Genomic DNA, 15159 nt, shown 5'->3' with positions numbered 1-15159 from the left:
GGTCAAGGTTCCTTCACTCTGAGCAACAGGAAATCCTGCCCAGCCAAGGAGAACTGTTCCTGGCGCCTACGTCCCACCCACCCCTACTGAGTGTGTTAGAAGTTCTCTGGGCTCTAGTGGAGAATCTGAGAAGGGTTCAGCTAACTGTTTGTTCCAGGTTCTAGGCACTTAGGAAATGAGGAGGTGTTCCAACTGCAGGAGTCTCAGTGGATAGAGGCTTTTTAATTCTTGTGTCCCTGTTGGGACGCTATGTGCAGCAATGACCAGCAGGTGGCAGCACATTTCCATTGTCATTCAGGATGCTGGCTGAGCAAGAAAATAAAGCAAGAACTTGGGGGTTCCACTTCCGCAATGTCTAGCCAGCCCCCTCAGATTGTTCAGAGAAGGAAAGAGAAGACTAAGGGCAAGGGAGACACGGAGAAGACTTCCCTGGAGTCCAGTGGTTGAAAATCTGCCTGCCAATGCAGGGGACATGGATTTGATCCCTGGTCCAGGAAAATCCCTCATGCCTCAGGGTAAATAAACCCGCATACCCATGTTCTAGAGCTTGAGCTCTGCAACAAGAGAAGGCACTGCAATGAGAAGCTCGCTCACTGCAACTAAAGAACAGGCCCGGCTCTCCACAATAGAGAAAAGCCCAAGCAGCAATGAAGACCCAGCACAGCCAAAAATAAATATATAATTTTTTTTTAAAAAAAAGAGAGACATGGAGAGATTGCCGTCTGTTTACATTCTTTCATTTTAGACAGAATATGCATTTTTATTAATAGATCACAGAAATGTGTGAATTCCTGTTATTAATATGTCTGTCACTGAGTATAAAATCAATGAGTTAAATAGCCTGTTCTTTGATTAAGCTATTATCCAAGATCTAAACAGAAAGTTGGACATATAGCAGGTAGTCAATTAATACACTGAGTTAATTACATAAACACTGAAATTAGACAACTAAGCTTTTGAATTATTTTAAATGAAATTCTGAAAAAAAAATTTGCTAATATATTATTGAACAACTCATGAAAGTTAGCATGCTTTATCAGACTCTGAAGGAGACTTTTAATTGACTTTGAAAAGACTATCATAACTTTTTTTATTAAAAAATGTTTATTCTCATCTAGAATAGTTTTAATTGGTTAAAAGTAAGATGTAAAAATATAAGCAAAGTTTCCCATGGGGTGTGTGTGTGTGTGTCTATATCTATATCTACCTATCTAATATATATATATATATATACACACTCTTAAATCAACTTGAGTTGACATTCATTTGCCATCTGCCTGCATTCAATACAATCTCAAAGAATATTCCTGGGCAGTACCAAATTTCATTCTCTTGACTCAAGGAGACTAAGAAGCAGGTTCTCCTTTCAAATCTGTGTGTGTTCCAATAAAAGCAATATTTGTTGTTTCGTGTGCAAAGCACCTCACATGTCCCACCTCACTAAATTAATGTAACAATCTCACCAGGCAGGTATCATTCGTCTCACCTCCCAGCAGAAGAAACTGAGGCAGAGAGACAGAGGAATCTACTCAAGGTTGTCCATCTGGTCAGAGGCAGTGTGAGAATGGAGCCATCTCACTCAGAGGGGGACAGAAACCCCCAGGAGAGGTCCCATCAGGATGTTTCCCTCCTTATACTTATGTCACCAGACTCTCCCTCGCTGCCTGCCAATCTCTCACCTATCCTGTCCCTTCTATGAACACAGGGCCCATTTGTCCATTTACTTGACCTTTGTTGAAGAGCATCCTGTCTTTTGGAGCCCATTTCTCAAAACACCTTGGATCTCTTCATAACCCAGCCTCCTCTTCATCACAGCTCCAGCCTCCTATCACCTGGAGTCCCCACAGTCGCCATGGTGGCTAACTGCATAGCCTGCTGTTGATCCCCAGGCCCTAAACACCAGAAGGTGTAGGAACGAACTCCAGATAAAGCAACTGTGGATCCTAAATGTTTCCAGCAAGGCCATGCCCTGGTCCCTTCTTTTTACCATCTGCCTAACAAATGTGATGCCGCTCCTGCAGTAACTGGGTGAGAGCTCCCCCGTGTTGATGACATATGTGTCTCCCCCTCCTACTCCACAAGGCCTCTCATATTTATGCTCATGAGAGCTGCATGAGATGGTGCCAACCAACCTGTGCCAGGCACCCTGCCAGGGATTATACACACATCATTATACAGCGACCCTGTAAGTGACTTATTAGATCCATTTCGCAGATAAGGAAACTAAGGCATGGTGGCCACTGAATGATTTGCTCTGGGCAACACAGCCAGTAAATGACAGAACTGGGCCCAAACCCAAGTCCGTCTTGGCTTCAGTGCCCTGGCTTGTCTCAGTGAACCACATGAGGACAGTACACATCAATTATGCCAAAACCCCAATTGTCACTTTGGGCAGACATTCTTCAGTGTCTTAATGGATAAGACTTGCTTCATAGGTCAGGCCAGCTGCTAGGGGCAGTGTGTCACTGGGTCAATTGTCTGTGCTCCATCTCCCGCCAAAGCTCAGCTCAGCAGGAGGTTACCCTGGGCCAGTGGTGGAGGGAAGCCAGCCCCCTCTCCCTCCACACTCTACGTGCTGCTCCTGCAGGGAGCATATTAGACAATGCTGTCCTAGAACCATGTCACTTTAGTTCCCTGCTGAAACGTATTCCCAGACAATCTTATCCTCTCTGCTTTTTATTAAAGGTAAATATAGAAAGCTGTCAGTGGAAGTATGTCTTGCATTTCATCATGACCCAAGATACTATCTACTGCTGTGTTCCCTGCAGAAAGTTCCTAAGGATACATTTCGCCAAGCAGTTTAGTGCTAGGGGAAAAAAAAAAAAAAAAAAGCTGCTTTCCTTAATAAACTAGCCTGCTTTGTTGAACTGCTGAGTGGGAGAGTTTTGCATAATTTGGTTTTCCGTGGGCAGCCAAGAAGCTCAGCACTGGGGTCCTGTCTCAGTAATCACTCTCTGCTTATGTCTCCCGTGACATCTATATGCCCCATACCAGGGGCATGGAACTCTTCATGCCCCTCCTTTTACTATCAACGGTTCCCAATCTTTTTATAAGTAGTTACTGCTGCTGCTAAGTCACTTCAGTCGTGTCTGACTCTGTGTGACCCCATAGACGGCAGCCCACCAGGCTCCGCCATCCCTGGGATTCTCCAGGCAAGAACACTGGAGTGGGCTGCCAACTCCTTCTCCAATGCATGAAAGTGAAAAGTGAAAGTGAAGTTGCTCAGTTGTGTCCGACTCTTAGCGACCCCATGGACTACAGCCCACCAGGCTCCTCCGTCCATGGGATTTTCCAGGCAAGAGTACTGGAGTGGGATGCAATTGCCTTCTCTGTTTTATAAGTAGGCAAGGTGTAAGGTGGGCTGCCATCTATGGGGTCGCACAGAGTCGGATACAACTGAGGAACTTAGCAGTAGCAGTAGCAGCAGCAAGGTGTAAATGATAATTTCACCGAACTATCATTATAAGGAGGGGCCTCCCTGGTAGCTCAGCCGTAAAGAATTTGCCTGCAGTGCAGGAGACACAGGTTTGATCCTTGGGTCAGGAAGACACCTTGGAGAAGAAAATGGCAACCCACTCCAGTATTCTTGCCTGGGAAATCCCATAGACAGAGGAGCCTGGCAGGCTACAGTCCATGGGGTTGCAAAAGAGTGGGTTCATGACTTAGCGACTGAACAACAACATTACAAGGTCTGTTAGTGTTTATTTCAAAGGCAGGCCTGAAGCTTGATTATCTCACGCTGTTATACAAGATTCTTGTCATTCCCTGCCCCCCCATGATTTTGGGGTAAGGATTTTATTTGAAAAGTGGGCCATAATCATATTTTACATTATCAGTTTGGACTAAAGAGAAAAAAAACTATTGAGACTGGAAATGCCCTCTGGGATTAAGTGAGCACTTTGGGAAAAGCTTTCAATACAATGCTTGAAGCCTCAGTATCTAGCAGGATCCAGTAAATGCTCCCTTAGGAACGATGCTTATAGAGCATAATATGATGACTCCCCAGGTAGAACTTGTTTTTATTTATGTAACCCCTCCCACTTCCACAAAGGATTGAAGTTACTACAAGCTGAGTCAGTAGCTTCCTCTTGTGTCCTCCCACGTCAGCTCACACATTCCTCTGTTGGAGCATTCATTACACCACTCTGTAGTTATTTATTTACATGACTGCTCCTCTCACTAGCTGGTAAACCCCCAGTATATAGTAAACTCCTTGAATACACTCCGTAAGAAATTATGTCTATTCATGTTTTTGTCTCCCTCCCAATCCCCTTATCGCGAAAGTACCAAGAGCCTGAAACAGTACCTGGGACATAGGAAACCTACAATAAATTCTCACTGAATGTGTGATGTATTATTATTCTCAGGTCTTTCTGCTCCTTACATTGCAAGAATGCTGACCATACCTCTCTACGGCCAGTGAGGCGTCAGAACGGATCTAGGAGACCGCTTCCTCAACAAAAATAGCATTTTGCATCTAACTTCAATTGCACACCAATATAGATAGACAGCAGCAGTTCTCTGGTCAAAGTTTGGGTCTGGTCAAAAGGACCCTCAGACAAACTGATATTTACATTAGAGTTTGTGGTTTCAGCATTTAAACATGCAATTGTCTGTTTCATTCTCTCATCTCTGTGATATGTCTAAAATGGTGCCCTCTACAAACACACACACACAAACACACACACACTCTCTCTCTCACACATGCACTCGCTAATGTGTTTCCTGTATTACTCCTTTCACAATCAAAATTCTTCATCAGAGTTTATTCCTTTCTTCACTTGTCAGGTCACTGCTCTACCTGCAGGACCCAGAACCACCTCTGGCCCTGACTGGCCCATTTAATGTGACACATGATGTAAGGGGCTCATGAAACCCTGGATCATTGTGTTTGGTGTGAGGTTTCCAGGATGTGAGGACTTGGGGTAGGAGGAAGCACCAGAGGAGTCTGATGCCCACAGTCTGATGTTCAAGGTCAAACCTGGAACAAGCACTCCAGGTTCTTCACTAGAAGAAATGTTGATAATCCACATGGTTGGGCATCCATAAGGATGTTATGTCCCCAGGTCCTGTGTTTTCTTAGGGTTGATTCAGTCTCTCGCTGGAAGGGCTCTATCGGTGTTCTGCTTCACTGGCTCCTCTGTCACTTTGGTCCCCATCTCTCTGAATCTCCAGACAGCCTTCGACCTTCCAATCAAGCCTGTATTTGATGTTTTTTTTCTTCTTTCATGGCTGCACTTGATCCTTGACCAATCTGCCGATCAGCAGCCCATGCAGTGGGTGCCACAGTGGGTGCTAATGAGTCACACCTAGAGCACCCCAGATGTGCTTAATGGATGCTCAGTTGTGTGGAGACGCTTGACAGCACTGCACACCTGTGCCTCTTCATCCCGGTGCCAGGCCTGTCCCCACTCTGCTCCCGGAGAGAAATCACTGGCGGGTCCATCCCTGTGCTGTGAAACACGCCCATCTGTCTTTTTTGAACTCTGTTTCTATGGATGATGGTGGACAAATTCTTCATTCTGAGTCTGCCTTTCCCCCTTGATAACTTGAACAAGGGCAGAGGAAGCAATGTGGGCATGGCAGCTGGCACAGAACTGGGCCCACAGCCTGGCTTACCACCCCCTGTGCCAGTGTGTGAGCGCTACTGGGGAGGGTCTGTGTTGCCCCATTAAGGCTACTCCAGACCCAGCCCAGTGCTCCCCTTAAGAGGTGCTTGATGAATATTGAACAGAAGGAAAATCATTCCATACCTACCACCCTCCGCAACTGTGAGATACAGGCCTGCTGGGAAGCACTGAGGACACGCTCCCCAGACACTGGTCTCTTCAGGGCTGACTCTCCCAGTCTCACAGGAGCAGCTCTGCTCCCACCCAGCTCCCCTGTCGGTGCTCCTGGCTTCTGAAACAGGAAGCTCCCAAGGGAGATTTGCAGGAGGCAGTGCCCTCTTTTTCTCTCTTCTCCGTGCTTGCCAGGGTAACCTTGCTTACCCTGTTCCAAGTGGTGTGTCAGCACTGGGAATGGTGCCCACCCACCCAGGGAAGCAGAAGCAAGGGACCTTGTTGGGCTCACAGAAGTCCCACCCATGACTCTTCGGAGTGCCTCAGATCTAAAAATGCTCAGTTCCAGACATGCAGCCTGCTGGTCACTAGCCCCTAAGAGCCACTCAGGCCCCCCACTTGCCACAGGTGATGCTCTCCCAGTGCCGGTCTCAGATTACCCCAGGCACTAATCACAGTTTCCATTTCTCATGTGTCGTTCATTCTGGAGGACCATGCACATCACTCGACGCTGTTCACCACTATGAGGGGCCCCTCCCTCGCAGGCTGTGAGGGTTGCTGAATGTTACAGCCACCTTCTGTCAAAACAGCTGCACGGCACAGGAGGCACATGAGGTTCATCATTTAACTTGAATTACATTTATTCATATTTGTTCTTGACCCTAAACACCAAACATCATCGACTCTTTCATTACCCCTGGAATATTTCTTAATTTCAAAGGAACAAAGAAATAAATTTCTTTTAGGTCATGGGTTTAGACTCAGAGCCAGGCTGTGGAGCCAGTTCCAATCACTCCAGTCTTCCAAGATAACATCTCGTTCTGTCCCTGTCCCTCCAAGATGAGTCAATTTGCTCTGGCCATTCCCAGGGGAAGGCTAGACCTTGCTTTAATGACCATGACTTCAGCTGGGGCAACAGAACTCTAGGTCACTGCAAGATGGCCCAGCCCGTGCTCCCCCCTCCCCCTACTCCCACCCCGCGCTGAGTGCCCATGACTAGGGCTTTTTGTGTGATTTGGCAGTTGGCACCCTCTCCCTTTCCTGCCAATAATGGTGGCTGTTGTTTCTGAGCAAATGGAACAAATGACCAACGTGAACTCCATGCAATCTATGAACTGAAAACATCTGCAGGGAGGCGAGGGCAGCCACTGGCTGGGGTGGGACTTGGAGAGGCAGAGGAGGGGCGGGGGAGGGAGATTCAAGAACCCCTGTACCACCTGCCCTGGGCCGCTCCTTCAGTCCCACTGCAAACTTGAGAGCTGGGTGTTGCCAGTCTCTGCGCATGAGAGACAGAGGTGAGCAGCTCAAATCCTGAATTGGATAGTAAGACGGCCCCAGGGGCTGCTCTTCTCCTAGAGAAGGAACCTCTAGAGGAAAGGGCGTGTTCTTGACCTAGACTCTAACCTGGAAAGGCCTTTCTGAGCATCCTGTGGACTGGTTACTGTCCCCGGGGCAGGTGAGGGGACCACACGACACGATACGACATAGACTAGGTCACAGGGGCTGCCCAGCTAGGACTCCCACCAGGTAAGACTGAGACTCAGTCCCTGGGTCTGGGAGAGGAGGCACCAGTTTCCTAAACTGCCCCCTGCTGGTCCTCAGCCGGGCTTATTTGATGAAGGAAACACCAGCTGAGAGTTTTCAGGCCCTGGATGTTGGGTCAGCTAGGAGAAGGGCAAGGATGGGGCTGCGTGCTCCCTCATGTCAGTCTCCCCCAGCAGATGACAAGGAAGGAGGTCCCTGCAAAGATCCAACGATCCCTTGCGCCGAGGCGGCAGGACCCGTTCTCACAGGCAGCTGAGCTCAGCCGTGGGCCTGAGAACTAGAGGGAGGCAGGAACACGGAAGTGAATGAAACTCACGGAGTCTGGTGTGTGTGGGGGAGTGGGGGGTGGTGTCAGGGCGCGAGGGTGAGGATTCGTGCCCCGGGCACCCCCCAGGAGTCACAGTACCATCAGCTCAGCTCCCTGGCTCTAACGCGGTGAGGAGGGGTGGGGCTGTGAAGCTGATTCATTCGCCACACAATCTGAGGATGCTGGTGGTTCACCCGGCCGCAAGTGCTCCTCCGGAACTCTGAGAGAACTGGAAGCCGGAGGGGTGTTCCCCGAAGACCGCGTGCGTGAGCTAGTCCGGTCCGCATAACCTGGCCCAGAGAGCGGCGCCCCGGTCAGGATCAGGTCCAGCCGGGTGCTCATGCTTTGCGGGCGGCCCCAAGAATCCTGGAACTGCAGTTTCGCAATGCCCGCGGTCTGCAGTCACCGGGATGGGTGACTGACTTGGAGGCTGTGTCTCCTTTCCCCGCTCCCATCCCCAGAACCGGGGGATCGTCCCACAATCCTCTTGTAAGAGGAGCCAGGCTTGGCCTCTGCCTGTCAGGACAGGGCCCTGGGCAGCTGCCTTGCCACACGGCCCGCCCTTGCCTTCCACGACCCTGCACACATCACCTGTAGTCCAGTGGCCTAAGCAGGAAGCTGCTCTCAGGGCCTCTGAGAAAGGAGAGCAAGGAGGAGGGCCGAGAGGAAGTCACAAAGATCAGCTTAAAAATAACTCTCCTCTCCATGTCAGACGTGCGCGTGGAGCCAAGTTCTGACAGCGGTGGCTCGAGGCGGGGTCTGAAAGCCCCAAAGTGAACCAGCAGACACCCATCTGGGAGCACACGCTGTGTCCTTATCAGCCTTAGCAAGCCCCTGCCGAAACCCTGTCTTCTCAGAAACTTCCGCCCAACCAGCAGCTGTTTCCTCCCCTATATTTAAACAACCAGGTTAGTGAACTGGAGAGAGCACTGCTGCCCGCCCCAGGAAGAACACAGTTTCCCATGGAACACATAGGGCACAGGATGACCCTGAGGGCCTGTGGCCTGTGCTGGGCTCCTGCCTGGCTTCTGCTGGGTGAGTGGGGCCCAGAGTTCCAGGGAAGGCCTCCAGCCCCATGGTCCCGGCAGTGAGGCAGGAGACCTGGGGGGAGGGTGTGCCCAGATGGTTTTCTGGGTGTGAGCAGTGTGTGATACCTTCCAACACTGAATGGGGTGAAGGGGACCCCCAAGAAAGCCAGAGATCCATGAAACAATGCCTATGTCACAGCCCCAGCCCCGAGCACCAGGGAGTGCAACTCCTCAACGAGTCTTGGGGTATAGTCAGACCTCTTGGCTATTTTGGGGGGCTTCCCAGGTGGCGCTAGTAGTAAAGAACCTGCCTGCCAATGCAAGGTATGTAAGAGACCTGACCTGGGTTCAAGCCCTGGGTCAGGAAGATCCTCTGGAGAAGGGAATGGCAATTCACTCCAGTATTCTTGCCTGGAGAACCCCGTGGACAGAGGAGCCTGGCGGGCTACAGTCTATGGGGTCGCAAAGAGTTGGACATTACGGAAGTGACTTAGCATGCATGCATTCTCTTGGCTATTTTTAGCTGCCATTTCCACCCTTATCTAAACAGAGCTGTTTGTTTAGAGGAAGACACATCTTTACCAGGGACCTTTTCCTGGTTCTGCTGGATCCCTGGGCCCAGGCTACTGTGGTCTCATCCCACTAGACACACATACACACACACACACATACACACACACACACACACAGTACTAGCCTCATGAAACATTTAGTGAAAGGAAGAGCGTTTTAGGAATCCTCTAGAAAATATCCTCACATGGCAGAAAGTACTAGTGCTGAGTAATGGTCTACATCTCTCTTAGGATGCCCGGCCTGTGCCATTACCAAGAAATGTTCTCTATGAGCGGCTTGATGCTGCTCAGCAAGGCAAGGAGACTTTGCTGGACTTACTAGTTGTCATTGTACAAGAGCAAGAACTGCTCCTATCACTTTCGTGCTGCTCCCCTTCCCTTGTCCTCACGTACCCCAGGCTGTTTCTCCCAGCTGGCACTAGAGATAGAGACTTGCCTTTACGTTGTTCTTTCCATCCTTAAACACAGAACGCGCCAACTAACTGAATATAAAGTAGGATATTTTATATCCTGGAATCTGCCCTGAGGTGAGCATTTCTAAATTTCAACCTCTCAAAGCACAGGCTAGAGTCCTAACTGGGACTTCCTTGATGGCTCAGTGGTAAAGAGTCTGCTTGAAATGCAGGAGACCTGGGTTCAATCCTTGGGTTGGGAAGATCCCCTGGAGAAGGGAATGGAAATCCACTCCAGTATTCTTGACTGGAGGATCCCATGGACAGAGGACCCTGGTGGGCTGCAGTCCATGGGAGTCACAAAAGAGTTGGACATGACTGAGCTTCTAACAACAGAGTCCTACCTGAATTCAGAACCCCAGCTCTACTCCTTAGGACTGTGTGGGTTTGAGCAAGTTGCTTTGTTTGGAGCATCTTTCCATATGTGTAAAATAAGACTGAAATCGGCTAATGAGAGAGCCATATCAAAGGTTGTCAAGGGGATTCAATGAGGTGATATTTATAAACACCTGGCAACTTGCCCAGCACCTCATACTGGGTCCTTCGAGGGCTGATGAACTTGATATTGCTGTGCAAATTGTCCGTTTCTGTTTGGTTTGTGTTCCCCTTCATGGTTCATATAAAAAAGTTCAGAGCTTCTGATTAAAATCAGTGCCCCTCTCAGCACTGTCTCCATAACTACTCCCCTTGTAATAACAGAAAATATCAGTTGAGCAGTTGCTAAACTATGCAAATACGTCCTTTGTATGTGTTAACACATCTCTGTGAAGCAGGTATCACTGTTGTCCTCATTTTATAGATAAGTAGACTAAGGTTAAATGACTTGACCAAGAATATACAGGTAGTAAATGGTTAAGCCAGGATTTGGATTCAGGCAGGCTGGCTCCAGAGTCAGTACTTAAAACCTCTTTGCTACCCCTGCATTAACTACTGAGTGCACTTCAGGTAGCTCTGCTGGGGACTTTTCCAGAACCTAAGACAGACTTGCACAGCCCTTTCTTCCCCAGAATCTGGTTTTCAGTTAGCCCCACTGAATTGATCGTTGGGTGATGATAGTACCATTGATCTAGCACCTTCATATTTTATGCCAAACACTTGTATACATTATCTCTCAACCAGGATTTCCAAGCCTCAGCTCTATTGACTTAATTTTTTGCTGTGAGAAGCAGTCTATGCATTGTAGAATGTCTAGAAACATCCATGGCCTCTACCTGCTAAATGCTAATAACACTTCCTCCCCCAAGTCAAGATGATCAAGGATGTATCTAGATGTTACAAAATGTTTCCTGGGCAGGGTGGGGATGGGGGTGCAAAATCACTCCCAACTGAGAGCTACTGCACTAAATGAGAAGGCAATGGCACCCACTCCAGTACTCTTGCCTGGAGAATCCCATGGACGGAGGAGCCTGGTAGGCTGAAGTCCATGGGGTCACTAAGAGTCGGATACGACTGAGCAACTACACTTTCACTTTTCACTTTCATGCACTGGAGAAGGAAATGGCAACCCACTCCAGTGTTCTTGCCTGGAGAATCCCAGGGGCGGGGGAGCCTGATGGGCTGCTGTCTATGGGGTCGCATAGAGTCAGACATGACTGAAGTGACTTAGCAGCAGCAGCACTAAATGAGAAGTCTGACCTTCAGAGGTTAAGCAGTTTTCCCAAGGTCATAAGGCTGGCAGGCAGCAGAGATAGAATCTGAACCAAAGTTTGTCCACACCAAAACCGGGTGTTTTCCAGTCTGTCGTGCTGTCTCAGTAAAGAAGGCAGAATACCAAAGAACTGATGCCTTCGAATGCTGGAGAAGATTCCTGAAAGTCCCTTGGACAGCAAGGAGATCAAACCAGTCACTCTTAAGGGAGATCAACCTTGAATATTCACTGGAAGGACTGATGCTGAAGCTGAAGCTCCAATGTTTTGGTCATCTGATGCTAACAGCTGACTCATTGGGAAAGTCCCTGAGGCTGGGAAAGATTGAAGGCAGAAGGATAAGAGGGTGTCAGAGGAGGAGATGGCTGGACAGGATCACCAATGCAATGATCATGAATTTGGCAAACTCCAGGAGATGGTGAGGGACAGGGAGGCCTGGCTTGCTGCAGTCTATGGGGTCACAGAGTCGGACACGACTGGGCAACTGAACAACAACATGCTGTCTACTATATAAAGTTAAAGTTAAAATGTTAGTCATTCGGTCATATCCCACTCTTGACCACCTTGTAGACTGTAGCCCGCCAGGCTCCTCTGTCCATGGAATTCTTCAGACAAGAATACTAGAATGGTTAGTCATTCCCTTCTCCAGAAGATCTTCCCAACCTAGGGATCGAACCCATGTCTCCTGCATTGCAATCAGATTCTTTACCATCTGAGCCACCAGGGAAGCCCCAGGTCTATAAAAGGAAGGTGTGAACTCAATACTGAAATCTATGGGCCCAGAGGCAATAGCATCAATAAACCGGTTCCCCAACGCCTAAGACTGTTCAAATTCTGAACTTACAACTTCTGGCTACTGCTTATCCGAGCAAAATCTAGATCTTAGACTTTGGGAGTTAAATCAACTGAGATTTAGGCCACTCTGCCAAGGCTGGGGATTTAAGCTCTTCTTTACAATCCCATCTCCCCTTCATGTGCCAAGAGCTTAGTTTGGACATCCACCACACTGGTTCTTCTGGAACCATGGGAAGGCTGCATTCTTTGGAAAATCATGGCAGCTCTTCCAGCAGCTTGTCCACAGCCACTTTCTGGAAAAATGCTGAGGCCGGAATCCCAACCCAAACTTCTGCCTGAGTTCTATCTTCTTTGGCTCTGAGTTCATTGATTAAAACCTTCATGGGCATACTGTCGTACTGAGTGAAGTAAGTCAGACAGAGAAAGATAAGCATCATACGGTATCGCTTATATGTGGAATCTACAAAATATGGTACAAATGAACTTATTTACAAAACAGAAATAGAATCATAGATGTAGAGAACAAATTTATGGTTATCGGGGGAAAAGGGGAAGAGGGATAAACTGGGAGTTTGGGATTGACATATACACACTACTATATACGAAAAAGATAACTAATAAGAACCTACTGTATAGCACAGAGAACTCTACTCATACTCTATAATGGCCAATATGGGGGGAAATATCTAATAAAAAAAGAGTAGAACTTAACTGTATAAGTAGAACTTAGTGTATAACTTAATGGCACACCTGAAGCTAACACACCACTGTAAATCGACTACACTCCAATAAAAATTAAAAAACAATAAAATAAAATCTTCATAGACATTAAATGGACTGAATTTGCACATTATACCAATTCCTGTGACGCAGAATGATGCCTAATTGAACAGAGACTGCCAGGCACATGAAGATAAGGTTGCATATGGAAACATCCTTCATAGCAGAACTTCAAGCCTAGATTTCTTTCATCATTTGTCATTCTTTGCTTCCCTCCCCTGGTTTTTTCTCTTCTTTGCTGAACCCTGTCGTGCACAGATAGCTATCACTGTTAACATGGTGGAAGCTAGAAAACAAAGAACCCCTTTTCATATGGCCTTCTTCATGCAAAAATAACTACTAAAAGTAAATTCTGCTGAAAACTAAGTCATCACAAAGAATAGGTTCACCGCCGGAGCCCACTTGCTTACTTGATGAGGGAAATGATAACAGCAGCTACAACCCATGTTCATAAAGCCCAAAAGCCTCGGCAGCCACAGTAACTGTGTGGCCGGTAGCTGCCATCTCACGGTTCCTCAAAAGCCCCCTATAGTGTTCCTCTCGCCTGGAGTCATCACAGAAGAATTTTCATTATGAGATCATAAGATCAGCAGTCTCCAGAACAAGACAGTGGGCAGATGGTGGCAAAAGAATGAGAGTAAGTCTCAGGTTCCAATGCAAGAATTGGAAAGACTGGGACTTTTACTTTATAAAATGTTATAGTTTCTCAACCATGTTAATAGAAGGGGAGATGAAAGTCAGTGGTAAAGACATAGAAACGGACTCAGAGGAACTTGTCAGTGTAAGAGACTGTTTGGGACTCAAACATATTTTAAAGCAGTATTTTTCAAACTGCAGATCCCAATCCCCTGTAGAAGTACGAAATCAATTTACAGTTGATCTGATCAGAGTATATTTTCGATTAAATGGAATGGAATGAAATGTGTGTATCAGATTACACTGCACATAGCAAGAGTAATTTTGTTTCAGTTATGTTCCAGTGTGCAGTGGATAGCAGTCGAAAATGAATTCTTTGGTTTTACACCCTTACTGGAAGATAGTTAACATGCTAAAAATTTCACATACGTAATGTACAAAATCTGATAAATTTTTACATATGTGAAACCATCACCATAATCAAGATAGCATATCCATTGCTCCCAAAAGTTCTCTCATGCCCCTTGATAATCCCTCCTTCACTCATTAACTACTGACCTGCTCTTTGTTACTATAGTTTGCACTTTGTAGAAAATTATATAAATGGGTTCAAACAGTAAGTATGCACTCCTTTTCACTGACTTTTTCACATAATTACTTCAAGATTTATCAAAGTTCTTATGAGAATCAATAGTTCATTCATTGTCATTGCTGTGTAGGATGCTGCTGCTTAGATCTATCACAATTTGCTTATGCATCGCCTGTTGATGGACATCTGGATTGTTCCCAGTTTGGGATTCTTACAAATAAAAGCGCCATAAACATTTACACACAAGTTTTTATGTGGACACATATCTTCTTGGATAAAAATAAGATTATAGAATAAATGAATCATACAGTAGATGTAGATTTAGCTTCCTTAGAAACTTCCAAAGCATTTTATTTTTTTTACCATTTTACACTCCCACCAATAATGAATGCCAGTAATTTTTGCCAGTGCTTGGAATGGCCAGTTGATTTAATTTGGCCATTCTAGTGGTTACACAGTAGTACATCATTGTTTGGATTTGTCTATCCCTAATGACCAGTGAGGACTTCCCTGGTGGCTCAATTGATAAAGAGTTTGTCAGCAATGTGGGAGACCTGGGTTCGATCCCTGGGTTGGGAAGATCCCCTAGAGAAGGAAATGGCAGCCTGGAGAATCCCATGGACTAAGGAGCCTGGTAGCCTACAGTCCATGGGGTCGAAAAGAATCCGACACGACTGAGAGACTTCACTTCACTTCACTTCATTTCACTTCACTTCATCTCTAAGTCAAACTAAGGTCATGGCAACCCACTGGTATTCTTGCCTGGAGAATCCCCATAAGGAGCCTGGCAGGTTACATGGGGTCGCAAAGAGTCAGACACAACTGAGCGACTAAGCACACAATGACTAATGAGATTGAGCATCTTTTCGTATACTTATTTGACATTTGTCTCTATTTTTAATTAGATTTCTAATCTTCTTATAGAGTTGTTAGAGTTCTTTATTTTAATTACAAATCCTTTGTCAGACATATATTCTGCATATATTTTCTCCAGTCTTTAGCTAAACCTTCTACTTTAAAAAAAAAAAA

Source organism: Bison bison, unplaced genomic scaffold (assembly GCF_000754665.1).
Source record: "Bison bison bison isolate TAMUID 2011002044 unplaced genomic scaffold, Bison_UMD1.0 scf7180017864519, whole genome shotgun sequence".
NCBI lineage: Eukaryota > Metazoa > Chordata > Mammalia > Artiodactyla > Bovidae > Bison > Bison bison.
The sequence above is the reverse complement of the archived record's forward strand: the minus strand, read 5'-3'. Positions refer to the sequence as shown.